Source organism: Diadema antillarum, unplaced genomic scaffold (genome assembly GCF_040938485.1).
Source record: "Diadema antillarum isolate AM-2024a unplaced genomic scaffold, OU_Dant_1.0 seq00001590_RagTag, whole genome shotgun sequence".
NCBI classification, from domain to species: Eukaryota; Metazoa; Echinodermata; class Echinoidea; order Diadematoida; family Diadematidae; genus Diadema; species Diadema antillarum.
In genome coordinates, this window is record NW_027272307.1 from 583,362 (window position 1) to 595,462 (window position 12,101).

General features: G+C 38.6%; 1 pseudogene; it reads right to left on the reverse strand.

Annotated features, from left to right (window-relative positions):
* Positions 1-2,110: 2,110 nt before the first annotated feature.
* LOC139710944 (electroneutral sodium bicarbonate exchanger 1-like) overlaps positions 2,111-12,101 on the reverse strand; it is a 52,127-nt pseudogene continuing 42,136 nt past the window's right edge.

The window sequence follows — 12,101 nt, forward strand, 5'->3', positions numbered from 1 at the left end:
CTAATTAATGCCTGTCGTTATGAGGTAATTCTCTGTAATGTCTTATTTAGAAGTTAGAGTAGATGCTTAATCATTTCTGTGTTGTGTGTTTTTTTTTCTTTCATTTACGCTGTGTAAGATAAATACATCGGTTTTCGATATCAAACTCTCGTGTAACAAGCAAAGCATACAAATGAATACATGGACATTAGAATGCTTCCATACATCGCCGTGGTAAACTGTTCGTTTTTAAATCCTAGTATAGAACATTGACTGCATGAATATCTCCAAATATCGTGAACACGTTTTCAATAAGAAATGTGAAAATGCACGTTAACTTTTTTCCACCTAAAATGAGTGGTCCCTTCTAAAAAAGGGTGTCTTAAAATACAATATTTCAAGCGACATTACATAATTTTTACAAAATACATGCTAAAACATTTTGTAATATACAACAATCTTTTGCTCACATGAACTCATAAAGTGATAAAAAAGCGAAGAGCACTAGAGCATTGCAATATCTTAATAACCATGGCTGAGTCCATTATACAATTCACAGTTTTACATTAAAAATTCCATCGCATAGATTTTTAGTATCTAACATATGGCCGCAACGGACGAGACACAGACATTTTAAGTTGCTTTTAAAGATTAATGCTGTTGAATTTCAACTTTCTCTCTTCTTCTTCTTTTTTTTTTGAAAATCTATCTGTCCTGAAAATAGCTTCTTAACATTGTAATGTCATCCATTATTACAATTTAAATAGCTATAGTGTACCAATTTGTGCTGATCTATGCAGGGAGGTGAGACACCTCCCTGATCTATGTGATGTGAATGCCAATCTGTACATCCATGTGCACTCGATTTTCTTACCTACGAACACATTCCATCACTAGAAGTTATGCGAGTGCACATTTTTATAAGTCTTCAGTCTTATTTCGTAAGGTGACGTTGGACACGATTAGAGAATGAAACACACATGGGACTATGGTACAGACATGGCAGTTATCAATACATTACATCGTTACATTACAGTATGAACTGATTCATTTTTCAATGAGACAAGATAATCGACGATTGCTTCATTGTAATTTTGCACGCTTCTGTTTGTAAAATGCTACACAATTCGAAAGTAGACTACTTCGTCGCAAGTTATTAAATGCAAAATGTTGAAAAGACTACGGGAAGTACATGAAGTATTTGAAAGTCCGAGTTTGAAAGAATGAAAGACTTGATTTGACTCGTCTCCAGACACACACGACTAATTTGTCTTGAATAAGACAGTCTACATTGATCGGCATCATAGAATGAACAATTTATGAAAGACACACATCATTCAAATGAAATGCACTTAAAAAGTGCTAAATTCATATTCAATATAAAAATAAACATAAGCTTGCATAGTACAAAAAACTCGCATAGAATATATCTTCATCTAGAACTACACACATGTTTCTAACGTTAAAAAAAGAAAATGGGATGTTACATATCCATTCGCAACTTACTGAAAATAAAAATGAATTTACCTTACTTCTACCCAGCATATCAGTCACATGTGTGCGTTAACCTTGTGTGTGTCACTACCTTGCTTGATCACTGGATTATCTCGTTATTTTCCCCGTGTTCTTTTCAGGGCAATATATCTAATTTGTACAAATTAAAATTTCAGCCTCGACATTGCATTAAATTAGTAATGTTTTGCACCTATGATATCTTTCAATGCATACAGTGCCAGAATTGCCTTTCCGAAAAATAACCCCCAAAAAAGGGGTTATAACAAGGATGACGATGATGAAAAATTTCTTATGATTCACCGTAAAACGAACTTACAATTACTCCTTGATAGAATGAATTCTAAGTCGTTAGATATTATCCAATGTCTGGAAGCGTATTCAGTTTATCATCCTCTTGTTTCCCTAGCTACCAATTCTGACAAAGAAGAGCGATAATAGAGAATAATTCAATATTCTTATCTTCTATGTTGACCTGCTCCTAATTCTTAAACTATCCATGTTTTCGTCGAGATACTAACAGATGGTTTTGCTCAGTGTTATCCTGATGACGGATGTCAAAGTTGGTCAGTAGAAGCTGGTACTGCAATCCTTGCAGTTGATAATCTGCATTCATCCATTAGAATCGAGTATCCACATCCATGTCAGCCTGAACACCAAAGCTTGTAGTGCCGCTCGGGAGTTCGATACCCTCTTCGGGATTTGCCTCAACGTCTTTGTTCGTTTTGGACGCGGCGCGTCTACAGAGGGAAAACATGGAGTGAAAACAATGTTTTAGTAAGAGATTGTGAACTAGTGTGTGTCCCGACTGAAATACGATAGTCTACAGGACAGTCTGAGTGATGATAAAGTTGAGAAGAAATGTGAATGAATCTCACAGATACATGCACACGGAGGTCTCAGCGCAATCAAATTAGATGTTGTAAACAAAGATAGAAAGATAGAGAGAGAGAGAATAGGAATGGAAGGCCCGAGTTTCAGGTACAATATATTTAGGACGTTGTCTCCTTTGAACATGCAAACAACAAGTCATGAGAAACAAAGTATAAGAATTGAAGAATTTTATGAGATGATGCTAGTAAGGTAATAATCTTTACTGTTTTTGTTAGTCACCAACAACATGTGACGATGTAAGCAAAACCCATGCACTTACGATGTCAAGTTTGTTGGATGTGGATGGACATAACGTTTTGTGAGGTGTTACTGTTCGGTCGGAAAAGACGATTCGGCATCCCGTCTTGAATACCCAGTGAATGATGTTATTCTTCTAGCAAGTTTTGTATAATATTGACACCCGACAGTGTCCTCTGTTTGACGCTGGGATTATTGTTAAAGTGGTTAAACTGTAAAAGACCTTTTTTCCCCTCTTTCGCGACTTCATGGTACGGTAAGAAAGAAAGTTGAGTGCTATTCCTTACTATTATTTTTTTTCATTGTAACAAAGTCAGTTTTAGATGTTGCTGTACATAAAGAAACTTGTAAAGCTGTCTACAAGATATTTTTTTCGTATGCTAATAACATGGAACAACTAGAGCCATCAACAATCAAGCCATGGGTTGATATTGTGTCAAACATTATGCCCCTTTAGTCCCTGTTATACATCTTATGATAAAAACTAATAGGAAACGAGAATGAGAAAACACATTCATGTAAGCGCTCTTTTATGTTGTATTTCTTTATTAGGCAAAGTCATGAATGATTAACACTTGAGAGTTTCTGCACAACTTACACTACTACTTGTTACTATGTAAACTTTTCCCTATACATAACTCACTTGTCTCATTTTTTTTCTCATTCTAAAGGGCATAAATTTACTTTCGTTCAAATTCTATTCTGAGCCTTTCAAACTTTCTGTGATTACTTCCGTTTGATTTATTCGTGTGGTGTTTTTTCATCAGTAGTGCTAATAATGACAATTTTAAAGTCTGTGTGATGCAGCTTGATTATGTCATTCTATAAATATATATTTCTAATAATCTAATGAATAAATCATCAACCAGTCTGGTAGCAAACTGTATCTGTGTTTAATTTAAAATCATATCTTAAATATTACGTTAAATATCATTTACATCAAATTCAAATCAGATTTTATCGAAAAATACAACACTTTGTCTAGTAAGATACCAACATTTGTATAGGCGTACCTACTCTGTCAGCCCCTTGCATTTCATGTTGAAGACAAAAACAAATTACGATATTTCAGTAGACATACTTTTTTATTTTTCAAAATAAAACGTATCTGGATTATCGTTTTTGAAAAGGACACTGTCTTCAACAATATTTCGTGGACATGTTCCAAATAAGCATGATAATAAATACAAAGAAAGCGAAGTAGAATAAACATTTTAACAAAGTTAAGCTGTATATGTAAAGATCTTTACTTTCGTTACTTCCAAATGTCATTTATTCTCATAGTAGGGCCTATTCCGTTATCATTTTACAACACATCATCTCAAAAAGGAACTGGTGTATTGTCGTGTGATACATTATGAGTCATCTTATTCTTTCCTATTTTGATAAAAACTCTTCGTTGTCAGTGTGGTTTTGTTTTTGTTTTTGTTTTTGTTTTTGCCTTTTTGTTTTTGTTTTTGTTTTTGCTCTTTGTGTCTGATTTTCCTCTTCAAACCATCTTTGTTTCCTACACAAATGACCCTGTATGTTTATTATTCGCTGTCATAGATTGTCTCCTGTCTCAAATTCTTAGTTCATGGTTTCAAAAGCTGGTCAATATTTCGAGGAGAAAAGTTGTCCCAACTTCCACCATGCGTTGACAAATCTATATAGGAGAATGACGAAGATGATGGGTCGTCAGCTCTGCTGTCAGGCACACTGAAACGGATTTGATATTTTGGACCTTTGTTTCATTCCTTGGCGGCATGAGCTAGACCTATATAACTGTTGGTGATACACATGACTCAAGCACTTGTTTCACGAGTACAGGAAAGAATGGGTTTGACTAGATGTGCATCGATCACAACGAATCACGGTCAATTTCAATACCAAGTTAATTTCACTCTTTATCAAAAAAAAAAGGACATTTCACATAAACTTAACGCATGTCACACGTGGTTACTGTAAAGCGATGTGTTAAGAGATAGAATGACTGTTGACAAAATTAATTGTACACACAAAACAGACCACCATGCAGGTGTATTTAAAAGAGTAGCATAAATGGGAGACTACACGATAACCACACGTATGATATCAACCACAAAAGTAAATACTAGTACTTGAGTTAGCATAACCAAACATATGCAAGAGTTAATAAACATTGGGCAACACAAAACAGAAAAGGCAGTATACACGGGGAATGTGCTACAATCATGCATGGATTAGCGGGCATTAAGACTGGCAATCATTAGTCCATTTTAGTTAGTTAGTTTGTTAGTTTGTTTGTTTGTTTGTTTGTTTGTTTGTTTGTTTGTTTGTTTGTTTGTTTGTTTCTATATGTAGAATGACATGACACCATGAAACATGCGTACAAGTTGTCTGGGCTCCATTTCATAAAAAGTTGATATGATAGAAGCCTTTGCTGGAATGACAATTGTCATGGTAACGCCAAGAATCCAGCTTCCTGATTGGTTGTTGCTAATGGAATTTGTCATTCCAGCAAGAGTTGCTATCCTAACATCTTTTATGAAATGGGGCCAAGATCTAACCAAACGGAATCACATATTGTCCTCAATTCGCCATGGCCAAAAAAAGCCATGAAGGTGGCTGGTGTGTGTCTTTGATCTCTATATTCTTGGTTGTTATCATGCTATTCAAAAGAATAAATTGTCCAGCCTAAACTCTCACTGCTGTCGGGCTGTGAGTTTTGGGGGTGTTTTCAGCTAAGGGTATTCTTTCAGGACTTTCATGCTGCATGCTTCTTGGTCTTGGTTGTTGTCTAACCGATTGCGGACGGTGGGTAGAGGGGACCCGCTGAGTTTGCTGAGGGCCTTGGCGTTCTCCAGCTCAGAGGTATCCTCCTTGTCACGTGGTGTGTACGTCACTTTCTCAGCAGGCACCGTCAGAGTCTGGCCGCTCTCCAGTGCGATGGTCAGGGTACCCGTTCGTGCGCGGGTCACCTGAAGGGTTAGACATAGGTAGTTAGTCATGAGTTAGTCACAACTTAGTCGACCAGTTACCGTTTCCACCATTGCAAACCTTTGCAATAACAACAACAAAAACAAAAACAATCATATTTGTTAATTGTATTATTAAAGAGATCGCTGTTATGATGACGAACTTCAAGGTTGTCCTTTTATGAGCTGTACGAAGTAGATGCAAATTTTGATTTCATTTTCAGGAGAAATCCTGCCCTGTGGGCCAAGACGTCCTCCCAACCTGGTGTAGCATACATCTTTGGTTAATGGGATTCAGGTATGACATGTATACTCTCTCTATTAACTCATATTCTTTGAAGAATGCTGCAGAATATTTCCTTCATTCAGGACAGAATTATGAAAAAACAACAATGGTTCTCCCCAAACAGACTCAAGCAGACATATTTACTTTGTATTCGACATGACTGCTAATAATTAGTGACTTCTTAATGAAAAAGACGTGTTTGTCACAAAGGTAGCTTATTTTTTTCTTCTCTTTCTAAGCTTCATTTTACAGCCATCTTTACTGCATGTTTCAATCGAATCCTATTATCAATTTTCTCAGATTTGTCAAAAGAATGGTACTGATGATATCCCACCTCGAGGGCTCAAGCACACTCATACACACACACACAAACACAGATCTCAAAGCGGATCTATTTAATCACAGAGTTTGGCGTTTCTGACTGCAATTTTATCATTAACACACATGAACGCAACGAACAGATGTTTAGATTGATGATACAAAGGTTATTACGGTGATTATTAGTAAAATGTAACATCATGATAATTTTGAAGACACAAAGCGTCAAATCCCAATGTACATTAAAACATGAAACAATAATACACAGGGTTAGTCTTTTTGTCAACATCAGCGCAGTTAGCATTACCCGCACAATTTTCCGATGACCAGTATCATAGTGTTAGCCTGGGTATATAGTTTGTAGACTACTTACAGGATCAGGTTTTGCTTGTCAATTGGCTGGTATGTTTCGCAATAACCATTGCAAGAGAGCTTGTACTATCGTTTCAACCACGGCGTAAGACAAACAATAAAAAAAAAATGCAATCGTTTTAGCCTATGTACACTAATTCAAAAAGGTATATGAATTACTTTGAGCTTCTGGTCACTGGTTACAAGTATTTTACAAGGATTTCAGATGGATACTCAATGCACATGGCATTGTCGAAGTATAGTCAAATATGAAATAAATCTTGCTAATTGATACAATCTTAGCTCATAACTGAAAGTTGATTAAGTCCGAATGAATGCATGGAGATTTTTATGGCAAAGTGTTGCTCATTTCAGTGGATATAAATTAGAAGTGTTAAAGTTTATGTTCTTATCTCACATATTTCATATTCAAAAATATTCCACATGGCAACGGAATCCCTTGGCAAAAAGAGATAAATCGATTGAATCGATCAAATCAAAACAACAGAAAATCCAACCTGAAAAAGATATCTTGCTCTGTCCCACAGACAGGAGAGGAAAAGTGACTTGTATTGAATCAGATTCGGTAAAGCGCTTAAATGGCAGCAAACTGTTTGACGTTTATTTGTGATGTCGCTTTTAGTGATGTTTATTTGTGACGTCACATATTCTATGAGGGTCAAGAGATGTCCTCGGAGTCAATGAATGGTCTGGGATCAGCCAGACTCAGATTCTTACCTGTTCCCGCTCCTCCTCGAGTTGCTTCTCCTCGTCGTCCTTGGCACGCTTCTGAATCTCGGGGATGACGTCATCGAGGACACCGAGCTCGTATTGGGTAAAGACGAACTCCATCAGTTTGCGGACGAACACGACGGCGAGTACCTGGTTGACACCGAGGAAAAATACAAACAATTCAGAAGCACAATCACAAAATGTTGGTGTCGTTGCCTATACAGGAGGTGTGTTGAGTGTGTCAAAATTCGATTAAAAGTATTGAAAAGCATCATGTGCTGTAGGCCTACATGTATTTCTCAGCAACACAAAAGGACATGCCACATGACTTGTATACAAGTATAGTTTTGACAAGAAAATTCACTTTTGGGTCAGAGTTTAAGAATGAGAGTTGTGACTTTGCTCATAAAGCAAATTTGAAATCAACAGAATACATAAGTACGAAAATATAAAAAAGGCACATCAAAGCATTATTTCTGCCTATATGAACCACATCTTGAACGACGATTGATCTGAATTTCTGTCTAGTAGATCTGACTATTTTTCTTAGTAATTCATCAAGATGCTGAATAAGGTTGGTGAACTACAATCAGTTCGTACCAATATCTAAACAGTTCGCATCTCTCCGAGTAGTCTACTCAGAGACGCCCCGAACGTACAAAGGTCTGGAGGAGGGTCACTTTGAGCTTACCATGAGCGGGAAGACGATGGATGCCTTGGAAGTTTTGATGAGCCAGAGAAGTACCAGACATGTTAGTTGGACCAGGGTAAAGAGATGGACTCTCCAGAGCTTGACATGGCGAAGGTAGATGTAATCTGGCTGGTGCTTGGTCGGCATCAGGTACAGCAGGATGCGGTCAACAAACTGAGTGGAAAAAGAAAGAAAGGGAGTCTGGTGAAACGGTCAATGACGATGGACATCTAAGGATCAGAGGCGAGAGAATTGTTTGACGTTGTAGGGGACGAGGACAAACCAACGTAGAAGTGAGGACCAGAAGACCAAACGACAGACATAAAAACTACCCCGTACGCTGGCATAAGACGAAATTTTAACAAAGTAAATGTTACGGCGTTAAAGTGGCTGTGTAAATTGACGTCGCATACAGCAGTAGTCATTACTAAATGATTCATCAGTGTTGGAATCACGATAGAAAGGACCAAAACAAAGGATTATTCATAAGTTTCGGAGGATGTCGTTTTTGCCGGACTTACCTGGACTCCACGGAGCGATGAGATACCCATGTAGAGGAAGACTCCAAACAAAACGGGCATGGGGATGAACTGCAAGCACAAATCAGATTAAACAGAGATAAAGAACATTTACCGTCATTATATCATGAAGCATAGTAAGATGCATATATCAAGCCACTTTGTCGACAACATATTTACCATCAAAAATGTGTTTCGTATGTATGTAATTATGTACGACATTATGACGAAATCAAAATATTCGCGTCTATGTAAGTTTTATGACCTTTTAATGTCAGCTGTGATAGCTAATATAAACGATTGGCGTGTAGATCACTTGCTGGTTTATATAAAGTGTTTTTTTTTTTCAAGAAACTAGCTAACACTTAGCTACACTTAAGGACAGCCATGTTGAAGGTTGAGACACGAGGCTTTGACGTCAGATTCTATTTTTAGCTTTGTAACCCCTTACCTTGAGGACAGTGGTGAGCAGACTGGAGACACCGATCATGACGAAGACTAGGATACCAGTAACACGCTGCTCCCTGAGAGACAAACGGAAGTACATGTCAAAGGTTAAAGATCAAAGATTCAAACATGGCGTCCGGATGATATTCACACTATCATGCAGCCTCGTCCAGTTGCCATCGAATTTCATTTCAATGCGACATGACTCGGAATATCACTAATTTTTCTTAGCTTTTTATTGAAGTACAATTCTAGTACGAGGTAAGACGCAAGGTTATGTTTACTATTTGACAACCTACTTCAGGAGACAAGTAGCATTCGTATGTGCAAGATCTTTGCATTCAAGATGCAAACGTGCGATGAGGATAACGAAATTGATCGAGTTGGTATAGTTTGAAATGTCTCCATGTATGCATGCCATAACATGAAATGTGACTGTCGTGCTCCAGTAAAAGCCGTACTAAGGAGCGGATCCAGGAATTCCGTAAAGGGGGAGAGGGTGCAAAAATATTTCTGGCGCCACTTCAGGGTTTCTCATTTTTTTATTATTATTTCTTTTATTTTATGAAAAATTAAAGGGGGCGTGCCCTTGAGCCCCCCCCCCCCCCCCCCCGATCTGCCACTGGTACTCATGGCCCATGGCAGTGGTAATTACCTGCAACCTTCGACCTTTGGTGGTTCACCGGGGATGGTGGTCTGGGACATGACACGCAAGCTGTCCACGTGGTTGATGGAGAGGACGGTAGCGGCGACGAACCAGGGCATTCCGAGCACAGACATGACGAAAAGCAGGATGGCGATGACGAGCAGATCCAGATGGTAACCAAATCCTTTCTGCAAATGGTGATAATGGGAAAAATGACCCAGAAATATCAAATAACTGAAGACCAAACACAAACCAAACCACTGACAGTAAACGATTACATGGAAAGGAATATGTCGAGCTTGAATAATATTGGGGTTTTTTATCATTGAAAGGAAAAAAGAGGTAGTTCAGTCATCATTTGGGATAATTTGTTTGTTTTATGTGTCTTATGCAAAAATTGTTCAGTATTCACTTACTGAGTCACGTAACACTACACACACACACACAAAACCAAATATATGGCAAAGAAAAAAATCCTGCTTCATCAATGTCGAATTCGTACCTTCAGTTTGTTCTCGCGTCGGTTGACGATGACGGCGGTGATCTGCTGGTCCATGAAGATGAGGATGGAGCAGAGAAGGGCCGGGACGATGGCGGCAAAGTAGGTCCACCAGGGGTTGGTGAAGATTGGAATCACCCATCCTCGATCTTCACGAGTTGGCTGTTTTGAGAGACAAGCGTGGATACATGATTGTTTGGAGGACAACGTACCAGGGAAACCGCTCTGTGTGTTTATACAAACTATTATGTACTGTGAGTTTTTCTGTCTTTGCAGGCTTTTACGGTTAATGGTTACATTATACTCTTTATACCATTTCCAAAAATGTCATTCTTCTAAAACTACTTTCCTTATTCTCTTCGCACATGATTGTTCAGGGAATACAATAGATTTAACAAATACATAACCTTTGATATCAATATCTAGTTTTTAAAAAATGCGAATGATTCTTGAGTTTTGTGTGATATGCCCCTATCATCCCTATGTATGGTCACTTTGTATCACAAATAGAATGAATGACGACGAGCGCAGTTATTTACCATAATTATCACGTACTGTGACCAACATCTAAGAATGTTTTTTTCTCTGCTGCCTTCCAATCATTCTAATGTTAGTAATTTAATGCAGCAGGATATCAATTACATCGGACAATAAATCAAAACAATGCTGTGCCTCAACGGGTTTGAATCATTACTCTTTCGGTTAGCAACACGACTAGATATACGCCCCCTCGATCGATACTTACCCGGAAGTTTTCGGGAACGGTGAGCTTAGGAGTCGGGATACCGATCCAGATATCGATACCCCAGTCATGACAATGAACGCCATAAAGACACCGAAGTCACTGATCATGTAGCGGACCTACGTACATACAGGGGAAAAAGGCTATGTCAGTGGAAACCCTTCATTTGTTAAATGAAAATCGGGAACTCTAATTATAGGACACACATTACAAAACACCTACAAAATAGGTGACCGCAATAGGATGAATAAAAAGAAATTTACGGAAGGTACAAAGGAATAGCAGATGCCCGGTTCTCAATTCCCTACTTAAGGTAAAACTGACCGTTTTGGGCCTATATTGAGCAACTGAATCGTAGTTAGTTTGGGAGGCTAAATAATGACCCAAGATTTAGCGAGGACTCTCAAACGTGCAAAACTGTGTTGCGATCAGTGATGCAGAGAGGTCTTCACACATACGGACGCTAGTTTGTCATTCTTGCTTAACATACAATTAATAATGTCCTTGTGCTTAGATTGCTGTCCATACCTATCATGTGTTAAAAAAAAAAACATCTTGTACATTCAAAACTGGTGACAGAGACAGTGGTTGTACACATATTATTATGAAATTCAATGTCCCAAAACGAGATACTCCGAGATCTTATTATGTTTGACTATCAGTCATAGACATAATGGATGTACAGCGATGGAAGCCAGGCTTGCCGGTCTCTTTGTGTGCAATTAAGAGGCATAGCTCTACAAGAGAGGGGCTTACCTTAGTTGGGAAGAAATCGCTGAAGCGGAAGTTCTTGAGGGCGTAGGCAAGCACGAAGGTACCAAAGAAAAGACAGCAAGAGAAGAGGAAGACATCGGGAGTGGGCTCGGGGTGATGGCTGCAGCCTTCAGACAGGGTACCGTTGATGGCGCTACAGTCTTCCTCGGTGATCTCGGTCCAGTTGTACGTGTTCGGGTCGACGGTCATATTCTCCACCTCGCACACGCAGTCGGTCACGTTGTCCATGTGGTGATCGTCTACCACAAAGTAGCTCACCCAACTTGACGTTACTGTGTAAGACAAAATGGGTTTGGTATGGATCACACACGCCTTGTATATCTGCAATTGCTATGTTTCACGTTCGCGTTGAAAAGCAGAAGACAGTGCGAGAGTATCGTCAACAAGCAAGCCTGATTAAAGGCGACTGGACGTCACCGAGGCACGACTTCACGTATATTCTAAAACATCTACTGCATGTATTGCAAATGAATAACTGAAGACACACACACACACACACACACACACACACACACACACAACATTACTTACGACCGAAA